The sequence below is a fragment of the Manacus candei genome, unplaced genomic scaffold (genome assembly GCF_025592945.1).
Source record: "Manacus candei isolate 608988 ecotype Guabito, Panama unplaced genomic scaffold, ASM2559294v1 h1tg000033l, whole genome shotgun sequence".
In the NCBI taxonomy this organism is placed as follows: Eukaryota; Metazoa; Chordata; class Aves; order Passeriformes; family Pipridae; genus Manacus; species Manacus candei.
Window position 1 is genome coordinate 13,362,305 of NW_026138081.1, and position 13,235 is coordinate 13,375,539.

The following is a 13,235-nucleotide window of genomic DNA, read 5'->3' on the forward strand; positions in this document are numbered from 1 at the left end:
GGCCTATGAACATGAGCTTCTATGGACATAATTACTATAGGAAGACTGAAATTTTTTTTCTATGAAGAATATGAGCCTATCTTAAAGTCTCATATAAATTTAGGTTGCTAAAGTACTTTAATATTAAATGAATCCTGTTTGTTTACAGTGGTCATTATAAAAATGTGAACTCTTCCCAGAAAATCATTATAGATTCAATTTTTTTTTGTAGGAAAATTCTGCTGGATTGTTGACATCCATATGTCTGTTGGTGGTGTTTGCTTTTTAGTAATTATTGCATGTTTCTACTTTTTATCATAAGTTCTTTTGTTTTGAATCTAGTTAAGACATCATGTTTCCATTAATGTTTGTTTTAATTGAGACTAAATGTCTAAAAACATGGTAAAAGGTAAGTAGGTCTTTGAGATTATTCTAAGCTCTTCTTTTGTATGATATATGATATTAATAATGCCCTACAGGAAAATAATCTAAGAACTTTATTATAATAGTGTGGTTCAGAAAGGAAGCATGACAGCTGTACATTACTGATAATTGAATTTACTGAGCTTCTTAGCACTATGCAGGTGAGTCTTTGAAACAGAAACTATTCAATTTAGATCATTTGGATTATAATTAAATCATTTCGCATTTACCACAGGAGATGTCAGAATTTTAATTAGACTTTTTTACAGAAAGGTAATAACATTTATCTTTGCATCTATCTGTCTATCTATCTATCTATCTATATCTATATATATATTCTATTAATCTAAGTTTAATCTTAAAATAGATAAATATGGCAGCATTTTCTCTACGTAAATTTTACTAGTTATGCACTTCCTGGTTTTGAGATACAGATATTTTTCTTCCAAATATTTTTATGTCCACAGTTTTAAGAGAGTGATACCAGATCATTTGCCTAACTGAATGGTACTTTGACTTGAACATTCTTGCAAGAGAGTGGAAGCTTCAGTATGTATTGTTAAAATTACAGGAAACTTGTGATTTTTTATTGCATTAGGTGATTGAAGTGAAGTTGGGATTGCAGTTGCTTTCACTGTTATTTTCTTATTTCCTTTTGATCTCACTGAAATCTTCCATAAAGTTTTTATCCACTGTGTCTTATTCACTTAACAGTGAGAAAGAAATTGCCAACGTGTTAAAAAATCAATCTAGGTGATTTGTTAGTTGAACCAACACTGATAAAATTTATATTCTGTTTTTTAAGTGTTCTTCCACACAGTTACAAAATTTATAAAATCAGTTTCTTTTATTATAATATGTTTTCAAAAATCTTATGTTTTCCCCCAAGTTTCAAGTATTAAGTATTTAATAGCAATTATTTGAATGACTTTGTTTTGTTGTTATATTTAAGAAACATAGAATTTCTTTTTAGTTACAAGATGACTGCTAATTTAAGATCCTAGAATATGAGGTGCCTCACCAGTACAACAGGGACTTGTCTTTCCTCTTTCCATGGATTCAAGTTGTTCTTAATTTTTTTGAAAGTCAGTTTGAAATGCAGGTGCCTATCAACCCTTTAAAAGAGGCAACAGATGGCTCAAGGCTGTAGGCATTATTGTGTAAAATTAAGAAATATTTTACCTTTAACAATAGTCTCTCTGAGTGGGTGGATATGAGAAAGAGCTAGTAATACAGCTACTTACACTGTTTCTGCACTGTGGATGAGAAGAAAAATTAAGTCTCCAGGGCTGTAAATCCAGCATGAAATTCAGATATTTTTAAAATTATTATTTTAGCTCTGTGAGTCATTCTGTGATACATAAGGATATGTGCAATAAATAGATAATGGGTTGGATATAGCCAAAGTGTTTCAGTGTAACACTGGAGATGCACTTGTTATGCTTCTTTGTCTTTGTGTCATTTTTTAGCAATATTTCTAGGTACGTAAAAGCAATGATTCAAGGTGAGGTAAATTCTGCTCATTATCTTCATAATAAAAAAAAAACAACAAAGAAAATATTGCAGAAGTGTGTGACTGTAATTTCAGACACATAGATTCACGTCTCAATCTCTGATTCAGTTCCAGTCATCGTATCTGATCTCTCAAAACAAGTCCTGCAACAGAGCTGATAACACATAATGTTGTATGAAAACAGAAGAACTTGTGAAGATCTAAAATTCTCCATAATTCTAGTAGCAGTTAGTTTGCTGCACAAACAACAATTTTGATCATCATTGCTTTAGCCTTAATGAACACAGATGCATTTAGTCATGCAGTTATTCAGCATTTAGATATCTAGCCATAATATTTGACTCAGTGTCAGCATCGATGCTGGAATTTAAAATGCTAAACACTGATCAGTGTACTCAGTAGTGTGTGGAAAAGTTTGTTACCAATTGGTTGGTGTTTTTTTCCCCCAGTGGAATGTGTTAAAGAACTATAAGGGAGAATAAACTATATTCAGGGCTTCTCTGTTTAAAACCAATTAAGACTATGATTTTGTAGTTGTAATACACTTTACTGACTCTGGTTCCCTCTTCTACGAGACCACCATATCATGTATTTCCTTTCTTTCAACTTGTCTTAAGAAACAAAAAACTCCCTGAATTTAGTTGACTGTAGATTAGAAAGGACAGTTGTCCCACTTCTCTCAGTGTACTACAGAACCCCCACAATTTTAATGTTCAGAAGCCTTCTGTTTTTATTAAGAAATGCATCATGGTATGCACATTTGATTTTATGACACTGTCCTTTACATTAAAAGTTTCCTCTGTCTTTCTACTTTTAACCAGCCAATATATTTACAGACTGTAATCATACCTTCTCTTAACCTTCATTTTTCTAGAGTAAATGAGCTAAGCATTTTCCAGTTGCTCTATAATCTATAAGATTGGATTCTGTTCTTTTGATGATGATCCTATTATCTTCTACAGCTTGAATTAATATTCCTTGAACATGGATTGTCATCTGCTGAAGCCCACATTAGGTTTTGTGCAGTTGCATTAAAAGAGGAATAATACTACCTGATGCATTATGGGGATGTTCTCTTGGTTATCCAACTGTCTAGTAGCATTAAACTTTTCACCTTAGTCCTCCCATATTTGATGTAAATCATTTTTACTCAGTGAGTGAAAGACCTTGGATGTACAGTTAAATGTCATCCTACTTATTTTCTCCATTTTCAGATGCTTCAGTGAAGACAGATAAAATAATCAGACTTTATATGCATGGAAAAAAACCAGCTGTTTTCTTACTACAAATATCTGCCAGGTTAGGGATGGACAATGTACCTTCAGTCAAACTACATGGCATTGTATTACATTACATTGTATCTCCATCTTGTATAACTTTACTCTTATGATTTTTCTCTGAAAATTCGCAGAGCTGCAGCTCTTGGGAGCATTGCTCCCACTGTTTTTGGGTAACTTTAATATTTATTCATCTATAATCAAATATGTATATATACATATGTCTGTGATAATAGATTTTATAAAAATTTTTGATCTTCCTTTTTCTCTTTCTTTTTTCTCTGAGACCTTGGCTTTTGCTATGTTCAAATCAGAAATCATAGTAATTATCATGAAAAAAGTTATTGTTTTCCAGCTGAATCTACTTAAATTCCTAAAAAGTCTGAATTAAGAGGAGATAATAATCTTTCTTGGCATCAAAAGATAATGCTCCCTGTATGGATATCCAGACTGCACAGTCCAGCCGCTTCACCATTGAATATCCCTGCCATCTACATGCCTGATTAATGGACTCTATGCAAAGAAGCAATGTATAGTTAAAATTTTTATCCCCCTACAGGGCTGTCTTGCTTTCTATGGTTGTAAACACATCTCCACACAGGTTTTTTCAATACGCCAGTGATATAAGATCATGCCACTGCATTATTGGTTGACTGTTATAAAAAATAATAAAATTGGCTGCTTTCAGAATTGCTGTGTTTTAACACAGTTCATAAAATTTCTAATGTCCTGCCAAGGTTAACTTTAAGGTTAATTCAAGTTTGCTTACACAGGAAAAAGTGTATCTTTGACTTTTATTCCATCTAGACTCTGGATGTATTTGTAATACTTTCTCATTTTTGTTTCTTTGCATCCATCTCAGATAGTGATTTATTCTTCTTTTGTTTTCCTTCTTATGCAATGTATGCAGTTAGAAAAGTCGTGTGCTACTGGCATATCAGTGATTATATAATACTCATGGGACCTTACAATATTTGCAAGTACAAATTTTGACCATAAAACCACTGTGGATTTGCTGACTTCTTCTGAATTTAATTAAGAGAGCAAGAAGGGTGACTATTATTACAATAAGCTATTATAGCATTTTACAAAGTAGAAGTGTTTTTCTGATTAATGGAGTATTTTCATATTATCTGTGGACAGAAGGTCAAAGAAACTACTGTGATCAGAAGTGACATACCATCCTTGATCTCTGGCCGTCTGGACATGTATGTGACTAACGGGGGGTGATCATTAAAGCAGCAAACAGAGGTGATAGAGAGATGATTTTTTATCGTAACTCTCTCTCTTATCTCTCTATCCACTTAGTTGCAAAAGTTGAATCTCAGATTGTCAACAAAGCCATTATTCCACCCATTGGTCAATGTGTGTTCATTTACTGCTGACTGCTGCAGGGATTGATGTACTGTATGCCGATATTTTTCTCAGATTCATTTTTCCAAGAGCAGTTATGTGTAATCCTCACAGATTCACAAAATATTCTGAGTTGGAAGGGACCCACAAGGATCATCAAGTCCAACTGTTAGTGACCCATAAGGGACCCACAGGAATCATCAAGTCCAACCATTAGTAAATGACCCTCACAGGCATCAAATCCGCAACCTTGGCATTGCTAGCACCAGGCTCTAACCAACTGAGCTAATCTCAGGGTCATACTCATATTGTGGTTTAACCCCAGCCAGCAACCAAGTACCACAAAGCTGGTCACTCAGTCACCCACCACTCCATGGTGGTATGGGAAAGAGAATCACAATAGAGAGGGTTGAGATAAAGACAGTTTAATAGATAGAGCAAAAGCCATGCATGCAAGTAAACCAAAATAAGGAATTCATTCACTTCTCTGGATTTTATTGTGCATAAAGGTTACTTGGGAAGACAAATGCCCTCACTCTGATCGTGTTTCTCCCTTGCCTCTTCCTTCTTCTACCCTCAGATTTGTATACTGAGCATGATGCCATATGGTATGGAATGTCCCTTTGGTCAGTTGAGGTCAGCTGTCCTGGCTGTGTCCTCTCCCAGCCTCCTTGCTGCTGGAGTGGGGTGGGGTGAGGAGCAGAAAAGCCCTTGATTTTGTGTAAGTGCTGCTCAGCAGTAATGAAAACATCATTGTGTTATCAACACCGTTTCCAGAAAAAATGCAAATACAACCCCTTCATAGCTGCTGTGAAAACTCTATCCCAGCCAAAACTATCACACCTCAGTTCATCTGTGTCATAATAACAAGTCATAACTTATGATTATTAGGTGAAAAATTACTTAAATAATAATTCACACATGGGGGAAATCAAGGACAAAGGAGTGATGAAAATTTACATTTCTTCTATATGAAACTATTGTAGTGGTTGTTATGGTTTGTGTGCTAATTTTTGCTTTATTTTTATTGGTCTGGTAACTTTATTTTTTCTTTTTAATTTGTTAAAAGAGGTCATATGTGTGTTTTCACACACTTTGGGGGAGGTTCTGTTCATAGATGGATCTAGGAAGAGATGGAAGAAAAAGTAAATCAGTAGGTTCTCAGGAAAAAAGTCAAACTTTTGTCTCCCATTTACCTTAATATGTAGCCTAGAGGGATGCCTTATTGCTGAAATATATAACTGCTACTAAAAAACATCTCGGGTCTTTCACCAAAAATGTTTGCTGTTATTTTATGATGTGAAAAATGTCTTTTAATTGAAATTAGTCTCTGGAGGGTGAAATGACCTATGGCAGTATTTGGAAGAAGTACCTTGATATGGCACTCTGAACCGCATATAATGAAATAAATCAAACCATACTGAATATAAACAGAACCACATGGCAACTTTCTGTATATTGCTGTTTGTGAAAGGCCCATATAGAAGATATGTTGGCTCTATCTAGTTAGGGATCTCTGTTTGGATCAAAAGTTTTTGTGGACACTGAGGTTTAGACTGATGTTTACTTGTTGTATACTATTTCTAGTAAATATGGATTGGTTTCACTAGGAAATATCAAGAACTAAATCTGTAAATCTGCAAAGGACAGTAAGGAATATATATTTCTATAAAAGTTTAGATTACAGTTTTTTTCAGGTGTTTTTCTCTTTGTTTGCTTATTTCATTTTTAATTTCAGTCATATTTAAGTTATAATGATGGCATGATTTCTTTTGACTCTCTGAGGGATAGGAACCTGTCATATTCATAAATTGCAGAATGTGTATCAGCTTATCTTTAATTCTGAGCAAACACGAAGGGTAGTATGATGCTTTTTACAATATTATCCTACTATGAGGCTCAAATTCTGTTTCTAAGACATTTGTAAAATATAATAGCAATTCCATAGACTCAGGCTAGTCTGATTGTAGGATGTTATTTATTTCAATAGTATTTATCCATATCCATATATTAATGAGAATAGTATGATTCTTTTTTTATATGAATTAGGTATGGACTAAGGTTTTAAGATGTCTATGAATTCTAAGTGTATAAGAATAAATTCCATGACTTAAATTGTTCAATTGCTAATGAATAAATATTAAGTTTATTTTTTAAAACAGCATAAATATGAAATCTTTCTGGTTTAATGATCTTTACTTTTCTGATTAAAGCTAAATATTGTCCTGTCTTGATAAATTAAATCGTTGGAATTTGCGGATCACAGTGTGGAAAATAGTTTCATTTTCTGCACATGTAAATAGTAATTATAATAAGTCTATTCACTGTGTGCAGAAGCTACTTTCCCTTTCTGTGGTAAGGGAATTCTATATCGACCTTCTTAAGTGAATAGCATCTGTCACAGGGTATATTAAGATAACTTAAGTCCAGACATAAATCTGTACTGAAACCCTGTAATGACTCATAGCTTCAGTTCTTTCACTGTAAGCCCCAGTGTAGACATCTATGTTCCAGGATGTGTCATATCTTGATTTAGTTTAAGCCAGCTAAAAATGACTAAGATCAGTATAATGCAATGTTAAAGTTAGGAATGTTTACACAAAGGCTTAAATATATGAGTAGTCTTTACATTGAAATTTTGTGCCAAAAAAAGGCTTTACAACCAGTAAAAATTTCTGCTGCACTGTCCTGTTTCCTAGTCTATCTCAAAGCTATCACATCTCAAGCTGTTTCTGTTACGTTTAGGAGGTGAAGGGACAGATTTGAACATGAAGCGAGAAGGGTTTCCTCTCAGGAAACCTTTTGTGCCTGAGAGAAGGCACATTGAATCAGCTGATGGTGCTCCTTCCCACTTTTTTTGGACCACGCCGCTTCCCTTACAAGGATGAGGGGGAGGTGTTCCTGCTCCTGATGTCTTTTGGAAGCAAATGCATCTGGAAGCAAATACATCCTGGGCATCCCATAATTAAATAAAACTATTTTCATTTTGCTTTGCAATACATGTAATCTTTTACACCTGTGTGAGACAGGTATGAAACATTCCTATTCTGATTTGCTTGCAGCGTGTGCTTTTGTAGTGTTCATCCTGGACAGGTGTTACTGATTCCATCAAAAGCCAGACAGTAAAGAATGAGTTGCAAAAGGGTGGCTCATGGCAGGGAAAGTTATTTACCATTGTGTTGACAGTATTTTTTCTTTTTTTAGGACTGGAGAAATAGTGAAGATTTTATAGAGAAGGGAAATGAAATTATCATTAAGAATGGAGAAATACACCCTCAAAATAAATCAGGTAGTTGAAAGCAATAACAGAATAAGAAAACATCTTTTTAAAAAGTTCTTTAAGTGTGACCTATAGCCCATGCAGTGGTAAAGAAATAGTTTATCAATCTCTTTAATTAATCAATCCATTTTACATGGCTGGAAAAAATGTACAGTAGTTCATTCATTCAAAGCATTTTTTATGTGTGATACGTGAATGTTGTTTAAGAATGAAAACAATAATCTTAATTTAAAGCATTTTTTAAAATTCTATAGTTGAATGCTGAGTCAATTTACTTCACTGAGGCTACTAGAAGTCCCTTTCAGAATTGGAATACAGGAAACATTTTAGTCTGTTTTTTTCCCCAGGTGATAAGTAAGAGAAATAGGTGTGCCTGTTTTATGCCACATCCTGTGACTATGACTACACCAAAAAATTGCATGATTTATTGGCTTAGTAAGAAAAATCGAGTTCCATAAAATCTCAAGTGTAAATCCAACCAAAGACTCCTACAATGTGGTACTTTGATCTAATCTATCATCATAAAACTATCTATCATCATAAACCAAAAAAATTCTTCTGAATGAGGTATTGAAAATTTACATAATTTAGGAAATTCTGGATAACTATATGAGCTTGCAGAATAAATTTTTTTTCATAACATTATACAAGAGCAAAGCAAATCCATATAATTAATTCTCAGTCACCACTCATCAGGATAGGATAATACAATGGATTTTTTCCTAATTTTTCACGTTTGTAATGCGAAATAATTTGACCTTGATATTTCTGTGAGGGATGAGAAGGATTGTGAAAATAAGGTCTTATTTAAATACAACATGACAACAGATGAGAGAATTTGTCCTTTCCCAACCATATAGTCTTTGCTGTGGAAACAGAGAAATCACATCAGACTGAGAAATAGTACTTTTTAAGGAGAAAATGCAATGTAGTGATACGTGCACTGTCAAACTAACAGAAAGCAGAACCCAATCTGAATTGAAATTAAAGGGTCAAAAAATGCATTTAAAGTTTTGAGTCACCAACAGGTTTTTGAAATACAATAGCACGTGGTGTTTTAGCAAGAAAATATTGTGCTGCTAGTAGATGAAAGATCAGTCTTTTCTTCCGTGGCCATTGTATTATAGGAATGTGTTCAGGAAATAGGATTCTGAGATGTTAGGGTCAGTATGAGAAACAAACAAACTAATGCTCGCTTTAGCACATCTGTAAAACATTATAGATGTCTTTGAAACATTGCAGTAGATGGCCTCACAGGTCCCTTCCAACCTCAGAGATTCTGTTAGTAATTCCCAAATACAGAACAAAAATATTTCAATAATTACTCATATGTGTAATTGTATTTATAGTCCAGGCAGTTCCTCAATTGCAATTATTATGTAATACTTGTTTAACTGTAAAAAGATTATTGATAACTGTTGTTATTACTTTTATTATGAAAACGTCAGCATCAGGTTATCACTGTTATATACATTTTATAAATAGTTCTGTCTATTGCTTACAGATAAAAATATAAAGTGTATGATGAATTACTGTTGCCACTCTAGAGATAGAAACACAGGCCAAAAGATAAAATGCTTATGTTCAATGCTTTTTTAAGCATAATGCCCATTACCACCATTGATGACCCATTTCAAATATATGGCTGAATTAGAAACTGAATCTCACTAGTCAGAATTCCTTTGTTATCAGTATCTCTTCTGTCATCCATTTCCCTGAATTGTGTTTGAAAGCAGAAGAGGAACTCAATGGTGATAGTTACCACTGTGCACAGTGCATATGTGAGTATGAACTCTGTGTTGTTGTTGAAATACCTCAACTAACTACTGGTAAAACTGGATTATTGTTAGGTGCTAATTGATTCCGTGATATATTCAAAAAGACAGGACAGATTAAGAAAGCTTTTCATTGAAGAAATACCTTAACACTTTAATACAAAGTGGCAGTTATTTCTGTAATTACTGAATGATATTCACTGTCTTGTACAAAGGAGAAAAGTATGTGATCTAGTTTGCAGACTGGAATGCCCTCTGATCCATTCATCTACTGCTGCCAGTGGTAGTTCATGTCATCCTTGTGAAGGATAAACTATTGATGGCAGCCAAAATATCTGAGGTTCATTCAAAATTCAGTAATTTATAAATTGTAATAGTAATTTGTAAAATGAAATGTACCTCCTGTTCTCCTTTGACAGAGTGGCTCTCATAGTTTTAATGGTACAATTAGGCCAAATTCTGGTCTTCATGCAACACAGGAGGAAAATCACTTTCTATAGGGGAGTTTTCAAATGATCCTGGTGATTAAGTTTCAGAAGAGCTGTAGTCTTTTTAGCTTTCCTTTATATAATAGTAAATTAAGCTGTAGTATAATCTGTGACTGTGAATGTGTCTGATGCATTTTTCTCTCGAGTGTCTATTTTTGTCCCCTGATTATTCTCATTTATTATGGAAGATGAATAATATATCAGTGGCGTAGGTGTATGTATAAAGCTTTTTTTTCCTGTTTTAAAAAATAACACTTTTTTACTTTTATATTCTATTTCCTATAAATTGTATTAATATATTTTTCTGTAAGATTCAGTATGTTTCTATTTCTATTTTTATATTCCATAAATTTGAGGAAGAATATATTTTTAACAACTGTGCCCAAATGGAAATTCTGATGGTAAGAAACTATTAGACCCCTCTAGTTAAGTTTTAAATAATTGTTTATTGCTTTTCTAGATACTGAAGCTAATCTTTCTTCTATACGTAGAAAGCAGTCAGCAGAGACAAGAAGATGACAATAGAGTAATTTAATTACAGTTAATTAATAAATCCACTGGGTCACAAAAAGCTAATGAAATAGCTTATGAAATAGCGATAATGTATCCTTGGGATAGGAAATCGCTGTTTGGGGAAAACAAGATGGAAGTGATCAAAATATTCCTTTCATTTCCATACTGCCTATTAACTAGATAAATCTTTTTTAGTAATTCAGAATTATTATATATGTAACTGATGAGATATGATACACAAGAGAAACTGTAAATATTACAATATCTCAAATTCAGCTCAGTATTAGTTATAATGTGATGTTACCACACTTTTTTCCCTGAGTTTTCCTTCACACATTACTTTCAAACATAGAAATGAGCCTTTTGGAATTCAAGTGACTTCATATTTTCTGTGCACCTATTTGGTGTGTGGCATGAACTTGTCAGATACCATACATCTGTGATCTGTTGATTAATTAGGGATCACCGTATTTACTACCAGATGTTTTTCAATTCAAAAGAGAAATTACATGTCCAGGTATTTGAACAGCTACATCATGTGCAAAACTAGCATGGTACACACCTGCCCTAGAATTTTGGTGTTCTTCAGTGGAATAATATGAAGTAGTTCCAGATGAATAAAATGTATAAGTAACCATTAATGTCTGTCACACATATATAAAACTACAATGAAAACAGACAGGTGAAAAGCTTATCTTAAGAGATAAAAAAGCCCCATACTGTTCCAATCTACAGTTAGTAGGGAAGATTTATGTATGTCATGGTGGTACTTGGCATTTAATTCATGTCAGGAGGTAGCTCTACTGTGACAGACAGTTTGTGAGTAAAGAATACCCAAGTTCCCAGGTGCTGCCTAGCATTGTACATTTGGCATTGCTGAATGTATAGTTCCTACCAAATGCTATAAAATGCTATAAACATTGAAAAAAACCCAAACAACAAAATAACCAGCTGCATTTCAATGTATGCAGTTCAGAAAAGGATGCCGACTTTTCTTTGCCATTGAGTTATGGTGTGAATTGGTGAATTGTCCAGTAAATGGGATAATGGCTGTAACACAGATTACCCACAGTGTGGTGTCTCAAGAACAAGTTTCACATTATTATTAAAGTTGTTGTTGATTAAGATAAAGAGAACAGAATACAATCTCTAGTCAAAACCAGATGAATTCTTTCCTTTTCTATGTTTATAGATTGTATGTTTTCAATGGTCTGCCTAAGAAATTTTAACTGCTTATACTTTAGAGGTTATTTCATTATTAATTGTGAGATTTCTCAGTATGTTCATTCTAAAGTACATGATAATCTCATGGTCTGTCAGTGTTAGACACACCACACCATGAAATGTTATCTTTTTTCCCCTCAACACAAATAGGTTGCCAGAAAAAAGGAATGTGAAATGGAGACTGTTAATATGGACATATCCTAAGATACAGCATACCATTTGAGAAAGTAAATACACTACACTTTGGCATGAAGGAAAATTAACTCTGCCATGAATTAGTGAAAACAGGTAAACTGAAAATTACTTTCCTTCCAGTCTTTCATTCATTAATATTGTGTGTCTACTAAGGTGTGTTATTACCTTCATTCAAAACTTTATTCTTGGCTATTCATATATAACATTTTTTATATTCACATATGGTTGTATGAGAAAAAAGTGTTTAAATGTATGATTGGTGAACAATATTTAGGACAGATCTCAAACTGACTTTTAAGATGGTAACTCTAGGCTCTCTATATACAGCAGAAGCAAATAGGGTATGAATTTCTTGTGACTCATCTATGTCAGTCTTGTAGTCATGTTTGTTTGTGCTTAAAGCATAAAGCAAAACTAAGAATTATTAATTAATAGTTTAAAAAGTCTGCATGCCATCCAAGGCATGTGGGATGCAGCAACCGTAAAGCCTTTTATTCTTGATGTGAGCACAGTCTTGTATTTTTATTTGTACAGAGGAATACTGAATCACAAGAGAAATTTAGGGTATAGAAGACTTTTCAGTCTGATTTTTCACTTTGTTACATTTTTTGTACAGTCATGATTGCGAAAAAAGAATTCTAATGGCTATGAGCACTAGAATGGGAATTTTACATTTTCACTTTTCATATAATTAAATAGGTTTTGGAACTTTTTGGTGGTGAAGGAACAGTTTTGATTTTTTTTCTTGTATTAGCATTTTCTGAGACTTTTTCCTACAGGCAAGTATGCTATTAGGTGAGAATTATTTTGAGTTGTGAGTTTTATAACCATCTAGGTCTTAAAGAAAGCTTTTGAGATGAAAAAAACCTGACAAAATTAGAAATAATGATATTATAAGAATATCAAGACCATTTTTTCTGTTATCTTTTCTCCCCCCACCAAAAAACAGTCTTTATAAATCAAGGAAGAACGTTATTTTCTTCTAAAGAATAATTTGTTTTCTTTTTGGTATTTCAAATGTATAGAAAATCATTTTACTGAAGAGCAGTTTTTAGTATGCCTTATAGTAGAATGTTACTATATTCTTTGATAGCACTATTAGAAATTTATGGGCAATGATGAATGTCATGTTTTGAAAACCGCTAAGGGGTGTTTTGTAAAAGTTTTTGGTGTGTTGATGCAATATAATTGGAGAACTTGCAGTAATGGTGATTA

The 13,235-nt window shown here is 33.3% G+C and overlaps 1 protein-coding gene across 6 annotated transcripts in view; it reads left to right on the forward strand.

The window, feature by feature from the left end:
* LRRC4C (leucine rich repeat containing 4C) overlaps positions 1-13,235 on the forward strand; it is a 493,770-nt gene that overhangs the window by 275,332 nt on the left and 205,203 nt on the right. For 4 of the 6 annotated variants that reach the window (XM_051791727.1, XM_051791725.1, XM_051791732.1 and 1 more), the window contains one exon: positions 11,976-12,113. The exons of 1 other annotated variant lie outside the window; for it this stretch is intronic. The gene's annotated coding sequence lies outside the window, so the exon portion shown is untranslated. Of the gene's footprint in view, positions 1-7,749; positions 7,835-11,975; positions 12,114-13,235 lie in introns of all 6 variants that reach the window. One more of the 6 variants, XM_051791728.1, reaches the window with a different exon arrangement.